At 32.4% G+C, this 26895-nt stretch overlaps 1 long non-coding RNA gene across 1 annotated transcript in view; it reads left to right on the forward strand.

Moving 5' to 3' along the window:
* Positions 1–315: 315 nt before the first annotated feature.
* The window catches only part of LOC120598611 (uncharacterized), a 380220-nt gene continuing 353640 nt past the window's right edge, over positions 316–26895 (forward strand). The window contains exons 1-3 of the long non-coding RNA XR_005651655.1: positions 316–1131; positions 1577–1657; positions 15090–15141. This is a non-coding gene — a long non-coding RNA (uncharacterized LOC120598611). The remainder of the gene's footprint in view (positions 1132–1576; positions 1658–15089; positions 15142–26895) is intronic.

Consider the following 26895-nt stretch of genomic DNA (forward strand, 5'->3'; position numbering starts at 1 on the left):
AGCATATGAGGCATTTTGAAGTGATTCTGATTTTTTTAAGGACTCAGTAAAATGATATATTTTAGAATGAGCAGGTGGTATGGTCGCCATCAGTTATTGTTAACATAAGTTATTGATGACAAACAGTGAATTGTAGTTGTATTAAAAATGAAATGTAAACAACATGTTTTCATATTGTATAATTTCTAATTAAATCATGTCGTAAGATACATATCATAAATATATGGTATTTATTTAAACATACGAAATCATAATAATTAATTTATGTGCCTTTAAGTATATTTCAATACTTCAAACTAATATTTTCACACATTTTTAAAAGGGGGAAAGCAGAGAAAAAAATTTCCATTAGCAGAGCTTATTAAACATTTTGTTTAACTTAAAATCAATATGATTATTTGATTTACTTACTCTTACAAATCACTGAAATTACCTTGCGGCAGTTCAAGTTCACCTTTCTGGAATTAAATCAGTTAAATGATAGACATCATCTAATCATCTTCTTAAAAAGATACCTCAACTTTTTGGCTTAACAGGGTATAGTTACACTTCAACTTACAAAGGAGTTAAGCTAGATCTTGAAAAGCTACAAAAGGAAAAACATAATTGACAGAAAAGAGGCTCTTTCTAGTACCAAAAGAAAGTCACTGCTGAAAAGTAAGTCAGTCATCATAATAGCTGGATAAAATAAAAAGCATATAAATAAGTTAAGCTAACACAAAATTCATAAAGTCTGAAGAAAAAATTCTTGAGACTAAAAGGAAAACCTTTTGGCCCACCGCACAGGTTGGGCACAAAAGTGCTTGCTAAGCTATCTATTTCACACATGCAACGACAGAAGGTTCGATATTCATTCGATCGATGAGTGAAAAGGCACAATGGCAAAATCAGACAGACTTCTTTTCAAATACAGATCTCCAATGTCCCCCTACAGTCTACAGATGCACGGCTGGTGGTGTGGCTCAGACGGAGCAAGGGTTACATCAAGGCTGTTCTCTGGACCGTGCAAACAGTCTAGACCAATGACCTGCAGCATCATGCCCTTTGAAGAAGAGGCAAGTTCGGTCATGATGAAGAAAAATCAAGGCGTACCCCTTTTAACAATAGGGAGCAGCTCGTGGCTGCAAAGAGGTAAGCAGGGGTAAGAAGAAAAACGGCATCTGCTTCCATGGTTACAGGCCAACTATGAGAACCTTGCTTTTCAAGGGAGTCTGTTCTCAGGCTCCCTCACGGGGTATGTCATGCATTATAAGCAAAGGCAGGTTGAGCTGAAATCGCATAGTTATTTCAGAGTAAAATGATACGATGCACATGGCTGGCAGAAAAAAAAAAGAAGTCACATGACTATTAAGAACCAGACAGGCTATTTCAGAATAGAATTTTATACCAGTTTAAATAAAGACAGTAAATTTGTATAAAACAAACATTGATGATACACATATTTTCATTTCTCAGGCTATGGGAGCAGAAGTCAAGGGTCACGATAATACTAACCCCCTCCCATGGCAGGACTATACAGCTTTGTTAATATAGTTTTATTATGGACATCATTTAAAATATTTCCCTTTTTTGCCAGACTATGACATCGAATACATGTTCATGTGAATCTCTTTCTCTGACCTGGTTCCCTTTGATTTCCTGCCCTGGATTTTCCCAGGTTTGTGTTCCTTTTCATGGTTAGATCTTGTGAGGAGAGGTAGGAGGTCTGGGGAGAAACTTCTTTGGTGCGGTGTTACTGTTTTCAGAGAGTGCACGGTTTCCTCTGCCTTTTGAAATATAGTTAATTCAACTCTGTGTCAAAACCATTAGCCTCTGACAACAGTTCTGTTTCTAATTCATGCATTTATATTTTAAACATCGCTTGATACATCAATGAGTATGTAGATTCAAATATTAAAATATTTTTCTTCCTGAGACGTTTAGTTGTCAAAGTTGAATCTTGTGATAAAATATACTCTATTATAAATGGCTAATGCTTTATGAATAAAAATTTGACAAATATAAAATATAGCATATTCTATGTTGTTGAGGATAGGTCTACTATAATAACCACACAAAATGTAGATATATCATTAATTAACATAGATAAACGTTCTTCTAACAATGTACCATAACTGAATATTAGGAGAGATCGTGTTTGATTATCTTCCAAGGATGTGCATGCAATTAATTGGAGATGTTCACTGCAATTTATCCTTTGAGCAATTTTTATTTGCGAATGTATTGTTAAAATTAGGAAATGAGAAAGGAAAGAATGCTCCAAACAACTTTCATTAAATTTCTTTTTTAGAAGCTCTGTACATTACTATAAATGAGCAACATATGGTCTTGTTGTAAGTAGATATTCATTTCAAATACTTACCTGAGGGAAATTTACTTTGTAGCTTTACAAAAGCAAATAAATGTTGGTGACTATAATAGCAAGAAATTTGTGCTCTCAATTGAGAAATCAGAAGATAGTTTTCTGATGTGTTCCTCCATACCGATGCTGTGTTTTGAGCTATGTTCCTGAAAATGTATGCATGTGGTTTTATTTCTTTCAATATGTTGAGATACATGAATTTTTATGCTTGCACAGTGAGGAAAGTGTTTGAAGCAAAAAATGAACTATTGAAATGTCACTATTTTTAGTATAATAATAATTCACACATTATTATAAGCAATGAACATATCTTAAAGCAGTTATCTAGTTTCTTTACATAATTACGTACTGCTAAGGTAATTCAACTTCAGAGTTTCTTTGATGTAACAACAGATCATACTTGCTGCCAAAGGTCAAGTGCCAGTTATTTCTTCTGTGGAAAATCTACCTGTTAATTCTCCAAAGGGAAAAAAAAAAAACAAAAGCAAATGCACTGAGCTTTACATATTACATGATAATTTGTGAGTTGTGTTTAAAGGAAAATGAGGCTATGACATGAAATCCAGGGCAAAAAAGAAGTTGGATTCTTGTTTTATTTTTCTTCAGTTAACATTTAGCCATTAGTCTTGCTCTTTTGTTTTTCAAAACATACTATTTTATGAATATTTATGTGTGAACATAAATTACACTAACTTACCAAACGTGGATTTAAAGCTCTTGGAGACATTCTCATAGAATCAGATTGATAATTATTAGAATGCTATTACTCTAACATATTAATATGTAGCAAGGACATTTAGTATCATGTATTTAGAGAAAAAAAATGACAGCTTCTTTTCTTAAGAAACATTTTCTATATCTGAGGTATTAAATATTGAGTAATATATCCATACTGCATGTAGTTTGCAACAAAAATTCCACTCATATCACAAGATGTGTTAGGTTTAAGTATCCCTTAGAATTAAACTTTAGAATAATTAGTGTATTTTACCCTCCCTATTGCAAAATCAAAAAAAAAATGAATTAAAATTGGCTTCGCCTAATGGAGCATTGAAGTAAAGTAAAACAACTGATATTTTTCAGTGCCTAGTGTTTGATAGTGCTTCGAATGTAGTAGATGCTCAATAAATTAACAAACCTGTGTTGTACCAATGAAACAATTATCTAAAAATAATCCAGTCTCATGGAAGACAGGACAGAATCTCCTCTACTTGCTTATATATCTTTTATTTACCTTTCTTATGACCTTTCTACATAGATGAATACTTTTTTTAGTTATCCGTGATTACTGAGTGCCTACTATGTGTACTAGAAGTGTATAACCAGAGCCACATTTGGTGTTGCTAGATGTTCTGAGATTTAAAAAGAATCAGATTCAAATAAATATGAGAGGGATGCTATATTAAATAAACAGATTTCATATATATAATATTTTTAGGACATTAAAAAACTAACACGTATCATATATTCCTAAGAGGGGCATATATTATATACCATTTTCCAAAATCGTTTAATCAAATTTTTCCAAAAAATACTGATCAGTGTATGTGGGTATGATTTGATCAACCTTTTTCACAAAATATTTATTAAGTTAATATGACCTAATTTAAATGATACCTTACAGCTGGCTTAACCAGTATGATCTAGTCAATTATAACTATTCCCTTCTAAACTTCTTTTTAAAGAAATATTGTTTTCTTTGCCTGTAATAGGCTGTGGCAGGAGTGTTTTCACCATGGAAATTAACAAATACTGCAAATCAGGACCTCTTTTTTTTTTTTTTTTTTGAGAACCGGTTGTTAAACATTTACCAGCACACCATTGCCTAATTTCCTCTCTCAATCCGTCTTTGTAAGTTAAGTTATGACCACTAAGAGGTCAATAAGTTCAGAAGTTTTTCATTCATCAATCTGTCTAAAATACAAAACTATTTAAATCAATTATGAAGATTAGACATAAAAGAGAAGGATAGCCATGGAAAATACTAAGCACTCTAATTTTTATTTAGAGATTTAGTTTTTATATCAGGAAGTCATGTATTTTACCTTTCTGTCTTCTCTCATATACCTGACTGCATGGTCATGTTTATTCTTTTATTCCTTTTCTATCAAAATATTTATATACTTTGATATATAATTGTCTAATCATTTCTAAATGATTTCCTGAAAATGGGGTTCTGAAAATTGCCAGACATCCTTTAAATGTATCTCTAACTCAGGTTCACTTCATTATCAGTGGATTTTTATAAAAATGAAGGTATCTTGAAGTAAAATGTACTTTTGTTTTGCATATCATTTAATTTCAGGCATTTTATAAGAGGTATTAACTCACTTGATTTTGGGGTGAGATTATTAGAAGGAAACAAAAATGAAAAATTTATGAATGAAGAAATTGAAATATACATTTTTTATAGGTAAGCCACTTAATACCCATTTCATCTTTTATTGTGGGTAGATTATAGGTAAAAATCTCTAAATATGACTAGATTATAAGTGTATATATTTGACTAAATAATAGAGGACTTAGAATCATAAATGGATTATTTTTTGGCCTTACTGCTTGAAGAAATTGGTTCTATGGTAACATGTTTTGAAGGGTCTCTATGATACACTTTGTGACAACATATGAGATTATTTATATTATGATTCTAATTTACTTTCCCAAACACATACACCCAAAACACTTCAGTTTATATGGCTCTCAAATTAGTTAATTAATCTGTGTGTCTACTTTTGGGACAAGTATTGTGCTATTCATTGGGAATTCAAACATGATTAATAGCTGGTCTCTGGTCTTGTGGAGCTCACAGTCAAGTGTGAGAAGAAAGCAGAGTAAATATGCTGCTATCGTGAGAGAAAACTATCTGAATATAATGCTGTCTACTCTAACTCCAGTATATATCTATACTACGAATACAAGAATTCTCCAAGTTAAATCCCAGGATCTCATATACTTTCTGGATTCTACTCTCATGACATAATAGATGCTGGTGTATTACAAAGGACTTCATATTCACAAATAAAATTACAAACAGTACAGTCAAAATGGTAAGGATTTGGTTCTTAGTATAGTCCTAAGTGACGTGTAAGTGAAAATAGATAAACTACAGAATCTAGCTGTACATCCTATTTATAAACACGGGGAAGTATTTCACACAAAGTCATGATTCCTAAAAAATATATAACCATTATCATAAAATAAACATAATCAATTCTAAACCCAGTGTAAATTCTCACAGTCATTCAACTTAGAAGATATTGAGTATGTGTGTGTGTGCGTGTGTGAGTGTGTGTATGAAATATGTGTTTGAATACTCATTGGATATTTCTTGTAGTTGAAAATATAATTTTAACAAACTAATATTATACTTCTGAGTACTCCAAAGCCAATCAAAAGTTTCAAAAGGCTTTACGTTGTCATTACATCAATCGTTTTGGATATAATACACACAATTTTAACACTGGAAAATTCTCTTTCCTATACTACATCGCTTGGAACTCTTCTTTCTTTCAATGAGTGCTCTACAATTTTGAAAATATATTAATGCAAAGTATTTATACATGAAATATTTTTAAATGATTTATTTGATGTAAAATATTTAATGAAAATATTTTTGATTTTTGATAGATTATAGGCATGATTTATAAATTATAAACACTACTGTCTTTCAATTTTAGAAAGAAAAATAATCCTTTTATAAGATTTTTTAAAGAAGCTATGTCACCTTTTGATGACACAAAATTGTTTTCTTTTTTTTTTAAATTCTATCTGGAAAATGTAATTAATCAATCTAGCTCAACTATCTTCCCTTTTGTAAGTATTTTCTTTCTCTCTGAGACCTCCTTGCTTCCTAGCTTTCCTTCCTTCTTATCCATCCACCATCTCTTTCCTTCTGTCCCCCTTATATTTTTAGTAAGGTAAAACTTGTGATAATAAATAGATGGCAATGAGAAATATTTTTTAAACTGCAGAAGTCTGAAAAGCTATAGTAATTGTATGTGTAGCTCAATTGAATTTTCAACCACTTTTTAAGAAGCTCTTTGTCTGAACCTTTAAAAAATGTGAAATAAAAACAATCTCTCACTCTTCCAAAAGGGGAAATGAACTTCCTCCTCCTCTTTATTCTTTCATATGAAGCGTGAGGTGTACATGTGTTTATAATAAGCCATGTTTAGTCTTCATTATTGACCTGATTTTCAAAAATTGTTGTTTATTATTACTAACATAAGATTACCAAAAACAATTTCTCTTAATTATCATGTCACAACCTTCATATTTTTGAACATCGAATCAATCCTACTTAGCTATTATGTGTGTGTATGCGTGTTTAAAATCCCCTAATGTTAACATGTGTTGAAATAAGACTCTCTCAGTACTTCATTTTTATAGATGGATGCCAACTATTGTGCTTGCTATATTACTTAGTGTTCCCTTTTGTATTCTTTCTCAAAGAGATTATTGAATCCTTAATGTAACTAACAAACTTCTCAGTTAAATTTGCTTTAATTTGAAAGAGGCTCATTCCTTTAAATATTTTTTCTTTAAAAATCATATGCATGGACCTAAACAATGTTCCTTTCTAACTCATATTTATTATCATACATCTTACATAAATCATACTTAATAATATTGAGTATTATTAAATTTACTCAATATTATTAAATAAGGGTGACATCTATATGATGGTTCTTCTATTGATATATATTTATATATATCATATATCATGTTCTACCTATGAAGGCAGAAAGATTTATATCCAGTTTTTTACAGGTGTTTTAAAATTAATTTTTTTAATTTTTCAATTAGAGTCGATGTTCAGTATTTTATATTAGTTTCATGTATATAACATAGTGGCTAGGTATTTATATAATTTATGAGGCGATCCCCCACAGGATACTCTTAGTATCTTATTTTATGTCAGGTAAGCAGTTAACTTAAAGATTACTTCAAATTACCTAGGGATGTTGTTAATATTCAGATTCTGATCAGGTATCTGGTGTGGAGTCTGAGATTTTGCTTTTCTGAGGAGATCCCAGTGGGTGACAATGCTGTTGGTCTATAGAGTACAGTTAGAATGCCAAGAATTTAGAGAGCTCCTAACAAGGAAGTTTAAGTTTTGACTTTGCCCCTGATTCTGATCTAAACCTAGAGAGTTATCCTTTTGATCTTGTTCCTATAAAATGAATGGAATCATGTTTCTCCTGCCTCTTCATGGAATTGTTCTGTGGTTCAAATTAAATTATTTAGGAAAGTGCTTGTAACAAAGGAGCATGAGATGAGGTAATACAGACAGATATTTTCTTTTATTCTTTGCATAATACTAAAAACCTTATTTTATACTAAAAACCTTATTTCTTATTGTGTCTGCTCATTTAGCTTGAAATGATGGACCCAGTTTTAAGGTTATCTTTCAATAGTTCTTTGTGTTTGCATTCCTTTTTTGTTGTTCCTTCATTCTTTCATTCAGTCAACAAATATTCATTAAGTAGCTACTGTGCACCATGCATTGTGCCCGCCTCTGAAGATGCAATGGACCCCTTGCACTTACTTCTACTTTTCTTCACTCTCTCAGTTTCGTTTACTGACTTCCATCTATGATCTCTGTATTGCTCATATCTTTCCTTCTGCTTTCAATATACTGTTGGAATCAATGACCTGAATGTTACACTTTTTTTCTCTGAATCAATTCTATCCAACTTCACAAAGATTTGAATTCCCACTGTATGGCAGATTCTCTGCAAAAGGAATATAAAATTGGAGAAGTTACGGAAGGGACAGTCCTTTTACCAAATCATTTGTATTCTATTTGGGGAGTGGAATATTTAGCGATTCCTCAAACAACTAGCACAAGATAGAATGTAACTGGTGTCATCAGACTTTGAAGAATATTATGTGAAAGGGAAAAAATCACAGCTGATTTGAGGGGTTTGCAAAAGACTTCTTAATCATTCTGCTGACATTGCTTTTATTCATATTGAGTGACTTGGACAAATATCTAGCATGGACAATTAGGTCTTAAAACTTTTTTAGAAGTATGTATGAGGTAAAGCCAGATTTTCTCATTGGAGTCACACTGCAATGGCCTTGAGTGCCAGATACAGGAGTCTGTACTTAGTTTGGGGTTATGAAGAAATCTTTGAAAGTTAATGTTGCTGTTGGCCTTCCTGCCATACAGTCAAAGTCAAACTTTAATTCAAGTTTGTGGAATTAAAACATGAATCAGTTGAGCAGACTGGCAACCTCCAGGTAATCTGGCCAGTTTTCATCAAGGCAGAAAGCATAATGGGCACAGTATAATGGACTGTGTGAGGACATCTGGCTGCGAGGTATGTATGGCCCATCCACTAACTAGCTAGTCTGTTGATGTTAGAGAAGGCATTCACCTCTATCTTAGGTTCTTTTTTTTTTTAATGATGGAAAGAAACTCAGCCAATTTTCTAAAGTAATTGTAAGAGATAAATATGATAAATAAATTTGAAAATGTGAACTTTGAAAGTATAAAGGTCTGTACAAATATAGGAATTTCCCCTTGAACCTTTCTATTCCTTCCCATCTCTCTTCAGGGTGAGGCATTAGAAAAATAAAGCAAGCTACAGAATTGGAGAGGGAAGATTGTTATGCTATTTTACGTCAAATGTTTAGAGAACGGCGCTCTGTGTATATACGTGATGTGCTATAAAGTTGGCTCAGACTCCAGGTGACCCTAGAATGGGTCCACAATGTCCTGTGCTCAACAGGCCTGTTTAGCTCCTAGAAGTGGTGATTCTGCCTCTTTTTTCTTCTCCTTTAAGTAAAATGTCATCTTTTTACTCTCTCATTTTAGGACTCAGTGTGTACTTTTCAAGAACACATGTAAAAATTGCAGTTTTACCTCTTCTCTTTTAAAACTCTAAAATCATTCACAAAGCGGCTCCTCTTTTATCTCATAATGAATTTTTATTCATGTGCAGACCATACTAATTATGTTGCATTCTGACCTTAGCTTAAATATTACCTCTTGCGATATCTACCACCCACTGGCCATTGCACCCCCAGGGAGCACTCACCATTCTCCTTTATTTGCTTTATGGCACTTTTCATTACCTGAAATTATGTTCTTTGTTTATTTGCTTGTATGTCACTTTAGTCAATAAGATTTTATTAGTTCATTATGTGACAGTCAGTGTCATAGGAACTGGGGGTAGGAACATAGGAACTAAACCAATGTGTGTGTGCTTAAGGAGACAGACAGTAATAAATATTGAAAATAATATCTATCTATATGTATAAATGTCAGGGAGTAAAAAGTGCTATAAAGAAAAATAAAGCAAGCTGCAGAATTGGAGAGGGAAAGTTGTTATGCTATTTTACGTCAAATGTTTAGAGAACGGCACCCTGATTGTGTGTATATGTGATGTGCTATAAAGTTGGCTCAGACTCCAGGTGACCCTAGAATGAGTCCACAACGTCCTGTGCTCAACAGGCCTGTTCAGCTCCTATAGACTCATGCTTATGGCTTCTTTCATGGAGTTAATCCGTCCCATATTTGGTCTTTCTCTTTTCCTGCTGCCTTCGATTTTTCACAGCACTGCTGTCTTTTCTAAAGAACCCTGCCTTCTCAGGATGTGCCCGAAGTAGGACAGCTTCAGTTTTGTCATTTTTCCCTCCAATGATGTTTTGAGCTTAATTTGCTCTAACACTGAGTTGTTCATCTTTCTGGCAGCCCAGGGTATCCATAGAGCTCTCTTCAAACACCACATTTCAAATGAATTTGTTTTTCTTTTTTGTTTTTTCCCATCAGCCTTCCTTACCGTCGAAATTTCTCATCCATACATACTAACTGGGAATACAAGACCATGGATGATCTGAGCCGCGATCTCTAGTGACATATCTTTGTTCTCGGTGATCTTTCCTAACTCTTCCATTGCTACCCTTTCAAGTGTCAGCCTTCTCTTGATTTCTTGGCTGATTAGCTATTATTTATTTGAAGACCAGAAGGAAGTAAGGAAAGGACATATCTAGAGAAAAATAGTGTTCCAAGCAGAGAGAACTGAAAGTACAAAGGCCATGGTTGGTATGTTCAAGGTCAAGGCTGGAACCATGAATGGAAGGAGAACAGTGAGCAAAGCAAGAGTGATAGATGATGAGACTGCAAAGCAGAGGAAAGCCCTGGGCACTTTCATGCAGGTTTTGGAGTCTGTGTTAAACTCTGAGGTTTTACTCTGAGTAAGATGGTGAGTCCCTGGGAGACTTTGGGCTAAGGAATGATGTCAGCAGACTCAGGTCATTCTGACTACCTTGTAGTGAAGAGGATATTAGCTGGGAAGGTTGAAAGAAGGGAGTACCCATAATATACAGAAACTTGCTTCTACCGGCTCCCAGGACTCTACTGTGCACATCTTGTCCCAACAATGTGGTCATGGTGGGACTGTTTACACCATGGATATTTACAAAAGCTATAATTCAAAGATTTGTTTTATTTTCTTTGTTTATTTCTCTCTCTTGCTCCCTCTCTCATTCTCTGCTTCTCCCCCTTTCTCTCTCTTTTCTTCCTTCTTTTCCTTTCTTGCTTCCTTTCTCCCTTCGTTCATACTTCCTCCCTTCCCTCTTCCTTCTTTTCTTTGTTTTCTTTTTTATCTTTCTTTTTTTTATACCATTATAAAAAATTATTTATTCTTTATTAACACAGTTGTTGATAGACATTTACTAACTCATCTCTGAGGAGAACATTAGAGATTATTGCAACAGTCCAGGTGAGAGGTGATGGTGGCTTCTATTAGACAAGGGTGACAGTGAAGAGGTGATAAGAAGTGGTCAGATTCTGGAAGGCACCTTCAAAGGAAACACTGACAGGCTTTGCTGAATGAAGAGAAAATGGTTGAGAAGTGATGTAATAAGGATGGCTTCCAGGTTTTTGATCTGAGTAATTGAAAGGACAGTTGTCATTGATTGAGATGAAAATGGCTTCACTTTAAGGGTAAGTGTCAAGAATCTGATTTTGGAGATATAAAGATTGAGATATTGTTTAGGTCATTCCAAATGAAGACACGTAGACAGTTGGATCTTTGAGTCTGGAAGTCAGGAAAGGAGTCTGGTTAGAGATATTGATTTGGGAATCTTCTGCATAGAGAACAGTATGCCCCTGTTCTTCATAATTTAAATGAAGACAAATCACATATCAGTTTTGCAAGGTTTTTATGCAGAGCAGAGAAACAGTGTCAATGCATAACTATCGCATCTTGCTGAGACTGCTGAGTCAGATGTTCTCTTGATACATTTTTTGATAATAAAATTTCAGTAACTAAGCAACACTTGCCACAAATTGAAGTCCTACTTGCTCTTCTCCCAATTTAATTTCATATTTATGTTTCTCACGTCTTGGAACCAGTCAGCTACAGCAATTATTTCTCAAAATCTTGTTCCAAGATCAAGAACTGCCTGCATCAGAATTAAATGGGTATATTTTAAAATGTAGAATCCTGCAGTCAAATACTAGACCTATTAAATCATATTAATCCAGGATCCCAGGAATTCACATAGTAACAAATAGTCGTTATTAGTATGCACATGATGATTTGGCCACTCCTGCTATAGTGTGTAAATAGAAAGTACAGTCTCTTTTTTTTATCCCTTTTTAGACTCTTCAATTGCAAAAGAAATTTAATGATTGTTTATATCATTTAACCTGTTCACTCATATTCTAGGTTGGTTTGATTAGAATAGAATTGATTTCATTCATAAAGATTTTGATCTTTAGTTAAGTAACTCAATAGCAAAACAAAACCAAAATTAATTATCCTTTTTTTTCCCCTGCAAAGAGTATAATTTTACAATATACTGCAATTTTAGGATATACCATTCAAACAGAAAAACTCGATTTCAATTGTAGGTATTCAATTGCTGTGGTAATTTTAAAAGTTTGCTAAATATTTCTGTTTCTTTCCTTTTCTGGGCATATGATAAAATTGTATTGCATTTTCTAGTCTCCTTGTGATTTAAGTGGGGCCAGAAAAATAGTTGAGGCCAATAAGTATTGTCCCTGAGGCCCGAATGTTTAATTGCTAGAGTTCCTTCATCTTTTTCATTTCTTTCCCCGTAATTGAGATGGAGGCTGACCTGTCATCCTGCTTACTTGAGTTACTATGATTAGCAGTGCTCCTCTGCCAACCTTAATGGGCATTTAGTGTGAGTGAGAAATGCACCTTTGTAATTTTAAACCACAAAGATGAGGGTTATTACTGAAGCACAATCTACTTTCTCTGGCAAAACTGAGTTACTTGGACCTGAATTATCTTCCATTCGATAGGCTGATATTGTGAACTACTGAAGCTAATTTGTTCTTTCAACAATTGTCAGAGATTTTTGTCAATATTGTAATCTTTGACAATAAGAAATAGGTAGGAACTATATATCACTTCTCTCACAACTTTGCTGTCAGATAGTTGTTTAAAGGACAAACAAATAAAAAACAAAAGCTAACCTCCAAATAAGTTGCAGACCAATTTCTGTAAATGTCCAAATTTTTACTAACAGTCAGTTGCAAAATCCATCAAACAGCTTGCTCCAATAATTTGGGGGTAGTCTCTGTTTTCTGTCTTTTGTGGTATGCCATCCAGCACTTTGTAGAAAAGGTTCACTGATGAGCAAAGGCATCAGTATTCTGGTGGCAGAAGCAAGGAGCCTTCTAGTAGTCCCAGGTGAAGAAGCTGTCTTCTAAATTGCAGGGTGGGTAACAAATTAAATAGAATTCTAGATCTAGGATGTCAAAGATGTTAGCCTCTTGACCTTATACTGGGATTTTTATACTTTGTTCACACAGTATTTCTAGCCGATCATACATCTCGATCATCACTTTTCTTACCAATGAAAATTTATCATAATTCTTTATAAATTACCAAGCCACCTATAGTTTTACAGAGCAATATTTGGAAATTTGAAGCATTTGTCACAGTTGCCCCTGGAGAGCAAATTATTGATTAGGAAACTTCAAATCCTAACCAACCTAGAGTGTGGACTCCTGACCAGAATTCTTCAAATGTTAACTACTTTTATTTTTTCGAGTTTGTAAATCAAAGGTAACCTAATGTACTTCATGCTGTACCTACTGGAACATTTTTAAGTAGGCACTAACAGAATTAATTATAAATTTTTGTTTATTCCTCCTTATGTTCTACTAAGATTACAAAAACCATAAAAGTGAGCAGAAGTTTACATTATTTGACTTAAATATAGATGAATTAGTATTTAATTTTTATTAGCTTGCTTTAGAATTTATTCTCAATATTTCTCTAGTTCACAGCAGTATTAAATAGATCAAGAACTATTTACAGTTATTTAAATAAAAATATATATAATTGAACCTTTCATATACAATGTGAGTTTGTTAAACAAACAAAAAAATAGACCACATTGGGTTTAATTAAAATCTTTAAACACTGGTGTATAAGTTTAAATTCTGCTGTCCTCTTTCTGCATATTCATAGACTGAAAAGACCAGCCTTCTTAAATGTTTTAGTTTCCAAATATTTTGCCAACTATGAATGAACTAGTTCAACGGAGGAAAACATTCTTTCTACAGCCTACATGAATATTCCGCTGTTTGAAAAACTAGACTAGCCCATCAATCATTTTGTTAATATTTGTAGATTCTCACAGAGTTGGAATATAACTTGTAAAACCTCATCAGTAAGTATGTTTTCCAAAATCTTCACCTCATTTCAAATTATTTAAGTTACTTTTATGGATAAATAATATCTTGATGCCTGTGACAGAAAATCAGATTGGTAGGGAAATTAATTGTAAATACAGCATATAAAATGACATTTTAAAACATTTCTAAAAAGTTAGGAATAGTATTTTAAGTATTAAAATTTAAACTTAAGGCTTATTTTATGATATATTTTAATTTTAACATTTTAAAATAAAACTGTATTTTAAAAGTAGCATTCCACTAATAACTGCTATGATTCGAAAACATTTTTTATGTAATTAGAGATATTAAACTAATTAATTGATGGTGTTTTGTATGTTCACCTATATGACAATCTTTGTCTCTAAAATATGGTGTTTTGTAAACAACAACAACTATAACAACAAAAATAGCAAGAGCATATTTTGACTTCAATTTATGTAAACTTAATTTTGACTAGGCCTGTTTTAGTATTTTTATTAATTTTGACTCATGAATTTTTTTATTTTTGGAAGTTGTGTATTTTCAAATTAGAAAGCATCCCTACAACAAATTGGATTGATTATTTCTAGCAACATATTTTATTGATATTTTTTATCTTATTACAGTGATGTGGTTTTAGAGAATCCAGGAAGGTGACTATTTTTCTTATGGGAAGGTATATCTGACTGACAGAATGTAAAGTGAAACATTTAAAAGTTTTAGACATCCCATTTTAATAAAGATATTTTGGTTTTAAGATTTTTTTGTAAATGTAAAATACACATTGTATGTTAGTTCATAGAATTTTTTTAAATTTCAGATCTATTGAGGTATAATTGACATAAAAAATTGTAAGCTATTTAAAGTATACATCATGGCAATTTGATATGTGTGTGCATTGTGAAAGGATTCTCCCATCTAGTAAATTAACACATCCATCATCTCACATGTTTATCTTTTTGTGTGCCTGATGTGTGTGTGTGTGTATGAACATTTAAGTTCCACTCTCTTAGCAAACAAATATCAAGGAAATTTTTAATGATGACCATATCTTGATTTATTTTTTTTTCCTTTTAGGTTACTATCAATCATTAAAATGACATTGTAAAGGGATGATGCAGAAATAACAGTAAGTCATAATTATTTTAAAGACATTTTACTGTTGTACTATAATGTATCATACCATATTCGATGATTTTTTTTTCTAATTTTATATGACTATGTAGGACATAGAATGTGAACAGAACCTCTAGACCTCAAAATGTACTTTTTATGTGAAACCAAAATATTTTTAACTAAACTCTGCCAGTCAATAATTTTTGGATTTGGCAAGTTGTAGTACAGTCCTATTTTTGAAGAAAGTCAACAAAATTATTTCCCTTCTAATTCAATATCCTTCTTTCCCTGAAACAGTTTTTCCTTTTGGTGCAAATGTTAATAGACTCAGTGGTCCTACAGTAACTATAATAATTCTGTTTATTCTGCTTTGCTGAAAATAATTAATGTTTATGCTGGATTTAAACTTTAGTCAGTAAGGCATATTTATTAAACCAAAAGAAATAGATATGATAAGAATGCTCTTTTTCCTTGTTGAGTTAGGTGACCTCTGTTAGTAATACACTTTCATCTGCTATTTATATAGTACCATTGCTGTATTAAACTTAATCTTAATATGCTTCATATTTATAATAAACTATATTGATCAGCCATATGTTTTCTTCTGAAATAGACATACATGATATGCAATGAAATGGAGGAAATATTTTACCTTTTCTCATAATTCATTAGAATAATTTAAAATATCTCTTCTGGCGAAATTATTAACCAATACTTTAACAAAGTGCTCTTTTAGTGCAACAGGTTTACTTCTTCTCCTGACATTAAGATATAGATTTTTGCTTATAATATTTCTTACCCAAAGATAGCTAATGCAAAAATATACTTAGTAAAGATGGCCTCAGAAATAAAACACAGGAAAACAATGTTAAATGAAAAACAACTACTGAATTTAAATATACATATATGTATATGTATGTATTCATACACATAGAGATTATATGGGTATATAATAGTATAGTATTATATATTTTATAGATATGTAATTATGTATTATATGGGTGTATAATAATATATAATATATTTAAGCAAATTACATAAGTATATATATATAAGTAAATTATGTTAAGTATATGTAAATATTAAAATATATATAATTATATAGATATGTAATTGTAAAAGTAGTATGTTGGAAAACTCGAAACAGACTCATGTAAAGAGACAGTTACTAACCCTTTCCCCATCTCGGTTTCTGTCCCCCTCTCTGCGATAGCCAATGTTGAAGTGTGATGTGTGCCCCAGTACCTCACTCCGTGATTCTCTCCAACCTCAGAAAGCACAGATGCATGTTTTAAATCTCTTTTGTCAGAAAGGAGTATTTTTGCTGTTGTTATTTGTTTTTATAAGCAAACTACCAAGAACATTGCTCTTCATCTTGATTTTCCTAGCTATCTTATCAGGTTAATATGCATAATATTCCATATTGTGCACACTACTTTTTAATTAAAGAAAGTAAAAATCTGGGTGCTTAGTATTCTACTTCTGTCACAGATAGGAAGGCACTGATATTGCTATGAATGACAAATCTCAGTGATACAGTGATAATTTAAATCCAAAAGCAGTTAGCCAGATGAAAATGACTTGGAGGCCTATGTTAGCTTTAAGAAGTGAATAATAATTCAGTAAACAATAAGTTCTTGTGATCTACACATGGTCTAGTCTTATCCATCTCCCACAATATCTGATCTCAAAGTTTAATTCATGCTGCTTTGTTATGGTGTAAAGGTTGCATTTTCCAAATACCACATTTGATTTAAAAAAAAAAATCACATTACAAAACCTTGTTTCAATAGAAATGAATGAATTAGGGGATGGATTGGCTATGTTTACTAATCTACTGGTGGTTAAGATATTCAGGAATCTCTTTAGATTAAGATTAGGCTTAATGAAGAAAGCAAAAATAAATTAAGCCATAAACTTATGCAACTGAATTCAAGACATAATTCAAGAAAATAAGCATATAAAAATCAGATTTGAGAGTAAATAACATTATTTAATAACTAAATTATTAGCCATTTTGTTTAGAATTATGGCTTATCAGAAAGCTATACATATATAAATATAAAAGACTATATTTTGTCATATGTTTATATATATTACACATATACTGATACTATTGACTTTATGTTGATGTTGTATCTATTATATGTTTATATACAATAGCCTCCCCTTATCTGAGGTTTTGCTTTACTGTTTCATTTACCCATGGCCAACCTTGGCCTGAAAATATTAAATGGAAAATTCCAAAAATAAATGATTTATAAGTTTTAAATCGCACACAATTCCAAGTAGCATGATGAAACCTCTCTCTGTCCCACTCCATCCTGTCAGGGACACGAATCATTCTGTTGTCCAGCATTTGTTGTCACACTGTATATGCTACCCACCTTTTTGTCACTTAGGAGCCATCTTGGTTATCAGGTTGACTGTCATGGTATCATAGTGCTTGCGTTCAAGTCACCCTTATTTTACTTAATAATGGTCCCAAAGAGTAAGAAGAGTGATGCCGCAACTTGGATATGTGAAAGACAGTCATAAAGTTCTTTCTTTAAATGGAAAAATGAAAGTTCTGGACTTAATAAAGAAATTTAAAAAGTCATATGCTGAGGTTGTTAAGCTCTACAGTATGAATGAATCTTCTATCCATGAAATTGTGAAAAAAGAAAAAGAAAATCATGCTAGTTTTGCTGTCACACCCAAAACTGCAAAAGTTTCAGCCACAGTGCGTGATAAATGCTTGGTTAAGATGGAAAGGCATTAAATTTGTGGGCAGAAGACATGAACAGAAAACATGGTCCAGTTGACATTATACCAGAAAGCATTGTCCCTATATAAAGTCTTCAGCAAGAGATCCCCTGAAACATGTGACACCAAACCATTTACTGCAAGTAAAAATTAGATTTGGACTGAAAATATAAAATTACTGGAGAGGCTGTGTCTGCCGATGTAGAAACGGCTGCCACATTTTGGCTGAGTTGAAGTTGACTTAGCGTTCAGTACTACCAACAGTTTCAGGCTTTCACTGGGGTTCTTGAAGAGTATCCCCCACAGATAAGAAGGGACTGCTGTATTCCATGTGTTATAGTGATATATTATACTTCTCATAGTGATAGGTGCACCGGACTTTTGCCCCTTAAATTTTGCATTGAAAAAAATATTTTTATTTTACAAAAAGTAAATCAGAATACAACAGCATGACAATGCTAGATTGTGCTTTTAAGAAGCTTTTCAAAATAACAAGTTTTTAAAAGTCTCTGTGTAAGAGTACGTTGTGTGTGCGTGTGTGTGTGTGTGTGTGTGTGTCTTCAGTATTGAGCCTGGATTTGGAGTTAAGAGTTTAGATCAGGCAGTTTTAGCTCAGCCAAAGTGTGAAAAGAAAATTGACAATTAATATATCAATATTAATTGAGCACTTACTATGCACTAGGTAATCTTCTAAGTAGCAAAGTTAACGTAGTGAACATAAGCTTGACTCTTACGCTTGAGTAGTAGTGATAGGGACCAGAGTGCAAGGCAGACATTAACCCAACAAACAAACTAAAAATGTTGTACTGTTTTTGATAGTGTCAGATGTAAAGAAAAATAAAGTTGTGTGAGAGGCTCGGGGGAGAATAGCTTCTATTTTAGGTTGGAGAAGGCTTCTCTGAGTTGGTAGCATCTGAAGAGAGACCTGAAAAAGTGGAGGAGTATTTTTACCGTGCAGTCATCAAGTAAAGAGCACCCCAGACAGAAGGAAGAGCCAAAGTTAAGTTCCCAAGGAGAGCAAATTGTTTTTGAAGAGCGCTTCCTCCAAAGAGAGAGAGAACTCATTTCTGAGCAATACCAAATCACCAATATGGTGGATCCAGGATACCTAAGCTCTTGCTGGCCATCTTAAGAATATCGGAATTTTTTTTCTAAGTCAAATGTGAGGCATCTATTGGAGGTTTTTGATTAGAGATGTAAATTGATTTACGTTTGTAAGAGTGCGTTTTCCTGTGTGAAGAATAGCCTGAGAGAAAAGTGAGAAATCAGTTAAACGCTTATTACAGCACTTAGGAAGAGTGGATTGTATCTACTAGGTGCTTTTAAAAAGAATACAATAATGTTTGATTTACAATTTATTTAATCTTCACAACAGAAGAGAATAATATGTGCGAAATCCTTAAAACAATAATGGTATATAGTAAGTTCTACGTAAATACTATTATCTTCCTCCTCTTAGTCGTCATCATCAAAAGGCATAATAGATGCCCTTAGGAAAAATGATAGCCCCTCAAATATTTTTACAAATATGATCCTCTACCCCTTGCTAAAATCAAACTGAAAGGATTTGGGGATGTGCTATATATATTATATAAAATTGTTTAAGAATAACATGAGTAACATTCAATGTTTTATTCATTATGAAGTTACTGCATAAGTTATAATTAAAAGGTAATTTTTAAAAATAAGAGCTAAAACAAATCTATTTACATTGGTTCTATTTACATTTTAAAAATTAAGTCCTAATCAAGCTTTCCTCCCTCATTTATATGACAATTTGGTCCCTAAACCCAACTATGCATATTCATGTTAAGTTGGCTTTTCTGAACACCATTAATCCTTAGATATGACTGTCTTCTGTGTACTGCTATTTGGTATAACTTTTTGAATACTCAGCCTAAATTGATATAGATGGCACACACATATATATAATCATTCATAACCTTACCTATACTCTATGAAAACCATGGCTTAGCACGTGGAGGGAAGCATATTATTGAATACAGTTTTTTTTCTCCCTTCTTCAAGTTATTACATTTTTAGTTTCCTGAGAACTGCTTTTTAACAAAGGAATTGTATGGTACACAAATCAGTTTTGTGCATTTTTTTTGTAGTTTGTTTTGTTTTCTGGATGGGCTTTTTTTGTTTTGTTTCTTAGATGAATAGTGCTAATTTTAACCTGAGTTTCAAACACTGATTGATATTTTAAAATATACACCTTTGAAATGGTAACAAAATAAAAATAGACCACTAAGCAGAATGGCTAAGTACTAGTACAGATAAAATGTTCCAGTTTTCTGATCTAAGTTTGGCATCCCAGAATATGTGCTTTAGAAATTTAGGTATATTCTCTTACCTAGTGTATAAATAACTTTGATACATTCCACATTTGTACATTAAATTAGAAGAAAAAATGTGGAACATATATTTAAGATCATAAAAGGTTATTAGTAATGGTCTGAAATATAAAATGACTCCATATGTATTTGGCTTTTAGTAAACATTTCCAGTTTAATGAAAAATGAATTTACATATCTAAGGCCAAACCCAAAATAGTCTAATGCTGAAATTCAATTTGGTCTCAGCTAAATTATAAATGATTAATATAATAACATACATTATGTATATAGGACATGTTTTTATATATAATAAGTATAATATATACATTTTTATATGCATATATCTTATGCATAATTATATACATATGATATATGTGTGTACATATGCATGTATATACACATGTGTAGGTATAATAAATGTTAACACTGAACTCATTTTAGATTTTCAATATAAAACATGTTGCAAAAATTAGTTTGACATATGTTGAACACCTTCAAAATGTATATCACCATTCACATAAAATACTTTCATAAATATTTCTGGAATAAACTAAAATTCAATTAAAATTAAATGATCTTAAAATTCAATTAATGTTCTTTAGAAAGATAATATGACAATATCCAAAAAGAAGTGAGATCGCGGATATAAAAACCTAAATTCAGGCTTGTTTGCCATTGGCCTAGCACTAAAGTGCTTTCTGAAAAATGTCACCATAGAAAGCTGCGTCCTGATACCAAGAGAGTGTATGTCACTCAGCTGATGTCTAGAAGCTGTTCGGTTGTGCAAGCAGAGACAAAGGTTCTGCTTATTTTGCTAATAGTATAAGTTTCTACTGCTTAATCTCTAGATCTGGCCCTGGAAGAGTGTTTGGTCATCAGCACTCAATCTTGAGGGGAAAAGGGGCAGAGTGGGAGGTAGTGAGAGAGAGTTACAGACAGAAGGAAGGCAAAGGTCAAGTGAGTCCCAGCTGGGAGAGAAGAACCGGCCTCTGTACCAGAGAACACAAGATCTGAGCACCCATCATGTGTTGTGTGTAAATTTAGTATAGAAATATTAGTATTTTTTATTCCACATGGTATCTAAATGCTAACCAATGATAGTATTCTGGATAACCAAAGAAAACATTTTTAAAAAAATAACAAATCCTGCCTTTATTAGAGTAATCTGGAAACCCCCGGTTGGTCTTCAAGTAGGCCTCGCCTCACGGATTTTCCAGGGTAAATTTGAAGTCTCGGTTTTCACTTTGTGTGTTTGCTTAACACCTAACAATTTCCCAGTAGATGCAGCTTCTCTCTGCCAAGAAGCAGTCTAAAGCAGTGCTATCTAAAGGGTGGTCCATGGGCCACGCTCTTCTGAGAAATGTCTGACATCAATCAGAAAACAAAAAGTATGAAAATTGAGAGTAAGCACTTATATATTTTTATAAATTTTTGACAGTTATTTTGTGTTCATTGACTCAAATAATAAAATATGGATATTTTAATGTGCTTTAATTTAATTTTTTGAGTTTCTCATTTTTATCGTCCATGACTGTTAGGGAAAAACAAAAGTCTGGCTGTTCAACACAGTTAGTTGGAAACACCAGATTCAGCACTTTCACAGTTTTAACAAATCATTATAGGACAAGTCTGAGCAATAGTGAATGTATTATATTATATTTCTACATCCTTTGAAATATCAAGACTACAATAAGGTTGCATATATCCCAAAGGAACTTGTATTTTGATTAATAAATATCTTCCTTTCTTTATAATAATTGTTAAATATTTATGTGAGAACGTTCTGAATGCAAGAAGTCATATTTTAACACTAAATAGAATGTCTATAGAACTACATCCATAAAATCCTGTTATCACTTTACTAGAAACCCATTTTTGCTATTATTGCTTAACTTCTATAGTATGGTATTTGCATATAGTGTCCTTTAAATGTTTATTTAAAAAGAACTTAATAAAATGTAAATTTATCAACTCAAAATGTGATTTCCTGAATTTCTGCATTTAGAAATTATACACATATAGAGAAAAAATTTTAAAAATCATCTTAAAAACTGAAATGATTTATTGGCAGTTATGCTAACAAAGATCATATTTTAGCAATCACCTTTCTATTTTCAAACTCTTACCAGTGAAAATTACTCATAATTGCTGATTCTGATAGCTAAGGGTAAGAGATATGCAAACAAGACTGCTTTTCAATCTTGGAAAGCAAGCAAAATGAAATTTAAACATAGTCATCAATAGAGAAAAGTGTACTCTAATTTGTCACTAAGTCATTGCTCCCTATATTAAAACCAGCAATTCACGAACCCTCACACACAAAGAATCATTGTTTGCAGTGCATGTGGCAAGCTGGCAGTTGCTTTATAAATGTATTATTAAATTGTCATTACTGCCATCTAGTGGGAAGAAATAATCCATGTCACTATGTCAGGGATTTGTATCTAAAGCCCTAAAGTTCTAGGAGGAAAGAGAAAACCACTGTTTGTGTCTATCATAAGAAATAAAATAGCAAACCAGAAGGCACAGTCTCATAGATATTGAAACATAATAGACATCTATTCACTTAATAAGTTAAAGAGGTTTGTGGGGAGAAAAAAAAGTGGGAAAGGATACATGCATCTATAAGATTCGTTTCATGTAGAACCAAAATTACACATAAAATGTTATTTCTTACTGAACACAATGAGATTACCTGAAGCGCAGCATTTACCTATTGATATATAAATTAATTGTTTCGCATCTGCTCTTTAGTTTTAAAAATCAAGTAGCACAGCTAACTCTTCTTAAACCTTAAGGTACCTGGGAATCACCTAAGAATCTTGATGATGCAGATTCAGCCTCCTTATCTCAAAGCCAGAGGTTTGACATTTCTAAAATCCCTTACGTGATACCCACGTTGCTCTTTATGATCAGGTCATTCTTCGAGCAATGATAGCCTGTGAGTAGGTTACCAAAAGGAAGGAGTTAAAAATGAAGCACAACTGCATAGAAGTCATATCATTGTATATTATCTTGTTATAATGTATAGAGTAGTTCATTCGAATGGCTTGGAGAGTCAAATCGCCAAATTCATTACTTGGCTTTGTTGTTTACTGTGCATGTAGCCGTGGGCAAGATGCTTAACATCTTTATAACTCAGTTTCATCATCTGTAAACTAAACTAAGTCATACCAGCATCCCGTGGTTCTCATGAGGAATAAATGAGATTTTAAAAATATATATCATAATGAACCGTATGAAATTGCCCTTTTTAAAGATTAAAAACAAGCATCCATAATTTTATATAGTTAAAACTAAATGTGTAAATTATATAGTATAACATCTAGCACCCAATGACCAATAAATGTTAGTATCACCAGTGTCACAGAGTAAATGTATAAACACATATGAATATACTCACACCTAGAAACTTCCATCCAATGATAAGAGAGTTTTGAAATTTCCGTGGAAGAAACCTGATGTAAATCTGTGAAACGTGTTACCTAGAGGTTTTATTGAAGGATAAAATAAATAAGAAATCTATGAATTATTCTGTAAAAAAATCCAGTTAGTGTGTAAAACAGAAGGATTACACTAGATAAAGAAATGTTGGAATTATTTAGTTTTGCCTTTTTGTATTACCTGAAACCAAGCCTAGAATGCAAAGGTAAATGCATTCATTTTTTTAGAGCACTTTTAGGATCACAAAAAAGTCGAGAGGACAGTGCAGAGATTTCCTATATTCTACCTGCCCCCACACATGAATAGACTCCATCTCTATCAACATCCTCTACTCTAGTGGTACATTTGTTACAATGGATGAACCTACATTGACACACCATTATCACCTAAAGCTCATTGTTTACATTAGGATTTACACTTTATTTTTCAATTACAGTTGATATTCAATATTATTTTATATTAGTTTCAGGTGTGCAGCATAGTGGTTAGACATTTATATAACTTATCCCCCTGGCACCATACACAGCTATTACAATATTATTGACTATCTTCCCCATGCTGTACTTGACATTCCCATGACTATTTTGTAACTACAAGTTTGTACCATGAAGATTTACTCTTGCTGTTCTACATTTCTATGGGCTTAAACAAATGTATAATGATATGTATCTACCATTATAGTATCATATAGAATTGTTTCACTGCCCTAAATATCCTCTGTACTGTCTATGCTTTACCCCCTCTCCCTTAAACCCTGGTAATCATTGACCTTTTCATTATCTTCATAGCTTTGACTTTTTCAGAATGTCATATAATTGGAATCATATGGTATGTAGCCTTCTCAGATTGGCCTCTTTCCTACAGTAACATACATTTAAGTTTCTTCCATGTCTTTTTATGGCTTGATAGTTCATTTCTTTTTAGCACTGAATAATATTCCATTGTCTTGATGTACCACAGTTTATATAGTTGGGTAAAGTATTTTTATACAGCATTAAATTTGTATCTTGCAGTAGCACATATAAAGTGTGAACACATAAGAGGGCAAAGATTCTGGATAAATTTAATAATGTTATAAGCCTGTTGTGGGGGAAAGAGGCCATGAAAGTATCTGTTGTTTTCTAAATTATTAGAGCAAATCATATTTTATGTATTTAAATTCTCTCTTATGTCCTTTTTATGCTATAAATATTTTTACATGATTTAAAAAGCTATGTGACATTCTTTAGTTGTATGCTGAATTATAAAAATATGTAATATATTATTCATAAAGTTTTATTTCAAATATTAGAAGATTGTAGCATTGCAATTGGATGAAAGGATAACTTTCACCCATTTGGATGGAAAGCAGTCTGGTTTCTTCTGAGTAAAGTTAGTGCCTTTGCTTAAATGAGTAGATATTTCCTGATTTTAACTCTCAAGTTTTAAGCTTTGCCTGAAGTGTACTTATTTTTGCTTTTCTAAAGTATTGGCGAAGTGCAGAAAAACATGTGAATTATAAGTGAATAACATATTTTAATTCTCTTTCTTAAAATTTCTCCTTTTTTCTGAAATTTGAGAATCTGAAATCTTTTCAACCTTTTAACGTATGTAAAACATGAGTTATAAACCAATTTTATAACAAAAGTAATTTTATTATCATATCGTTTCAAAACTTATGTTCTAAGTTGTAAGAATAATGGCAAAGGAATGTAAGCCAGTGTAATCTATTCAGCATGGGCAGCATAATGCCATTAAATTATTAAACTATATTTATTGGATGATGAAATTCAAGCTGATATTGTATAAGGAGGTCAACGATTTACTGAATTCTGCTCCTCAAAGATGCAATACTAATGTTCTGTTGTAGCAAAAAATGCTAACATTCTGGGTACGTATACAAAAGACTTGAAAGCAGGAATTTGGACCGGTATTTGTTTAACTATGTTCATAGCAGTATTATTCACAATAACCAAACGGTGGAAACAACCCAAATGTTCATCAGTGAATGAATTTTGGAAAAACAAAACAGTATATACATACATTGAAATATTATTCAGCCTTAGAAAGAAGTGAAATTCTGATAAACACCATAGTATGGATGATCCTTGAAGACATTATACTAAATGAAATAAGGCCAACAAAGAAGGACAGATATTGTATGATTTCAATATAGTAGGCACCTAAAATAGTCAAATACATAATGACAGAAAATACAATGTGGTTACCAGTGGCTGGTATCGTACAACCTAAAGGGTGTTTTGTTTTGTGTATGTGTATGTGTGTGTTTTACGAACCATGCAATTAGTCAAACAAAAGTAATAAATCTATTCTCATACCTAAATTTTAGGGAGAATTTTCCAAATTTAAGAAATTTTTTTAAAATGAAAATGATTTAGTAAAGGTACTGTTAGCCTTATCTACAAAATTCAATTCTCTTCAATGTAGTATAATAAAGACTAAGAGTGAATATAATCACAATAAAATGTGGGAAGTAAAGCAAGAAAGCATCTTTGTGCATCCCCTCAGACAATGTTAACTAGCACTCCGTGTCTTAATTTACTCTATATAACTGGCTATTGTGGGAATTACAGAAGTAAAGGTATCTGTCGTCATCTCAGACATGTAGTAAATTCTCAATGACGAATGGTTATTATTGTTTTTTTCTGCTGTAGTGAATGTTGTTGCTTGGGCTTTCAAGATGTGAAGATATAAATTTGATATGAATAACTAGAAAGTTAACTAAACACTCTACTGTAAATATATGGAGCATGGAGTCATATAAATGAGTTTCAGGGCCAATAATACAAACATGTTAATATAGACTAGACACAAGTGCAAATGCTAGAGGGCCACTGCTCCCCTTTACCCTGCTAATACTATCAGAGAACTAGAATTAATAATAATATCGCAATATATTCCATACAGGCATTTCCAGCTTACTATGCACTTTCACATGTGACTTCATTTCATCTTAACATCAACCCTTCCAAAATTCCTATGACAAGTATCATTTTAAAAATTTCCAAACTAATGTAGAGATTATGACTGGAAAAGACACAGAGTTAGTAAAGGACACAGTGAAAACTGAATACTAGGTCTTTTAACTACAAGTCCAACATTTTCCTTTATGTCCTGCTGTGTATTGTACAGTAGGTATGGACCAAGTATTTAAAATCTTGTGTTTTCATCATACTGAATCTTTAGTCTATGAGTTTATTCAAGAACAAAATAGTGTCAAAGAACACATTTATCCACAA

The sequence above is a fragment of the Pteropus medius genome, unplaced genomic scaffold (assembly GCF_902729225.1).
Source record: "Pteropus medius unplaced genomic scaffold, Ma_sr-lr_union100, whole genome shotgun sequence".
NCBI lineage: Eukaryota > Metazoa > Chordata > Mammalia > Chiroptera > Pteropodidae > Pteropus > Pteropus medius.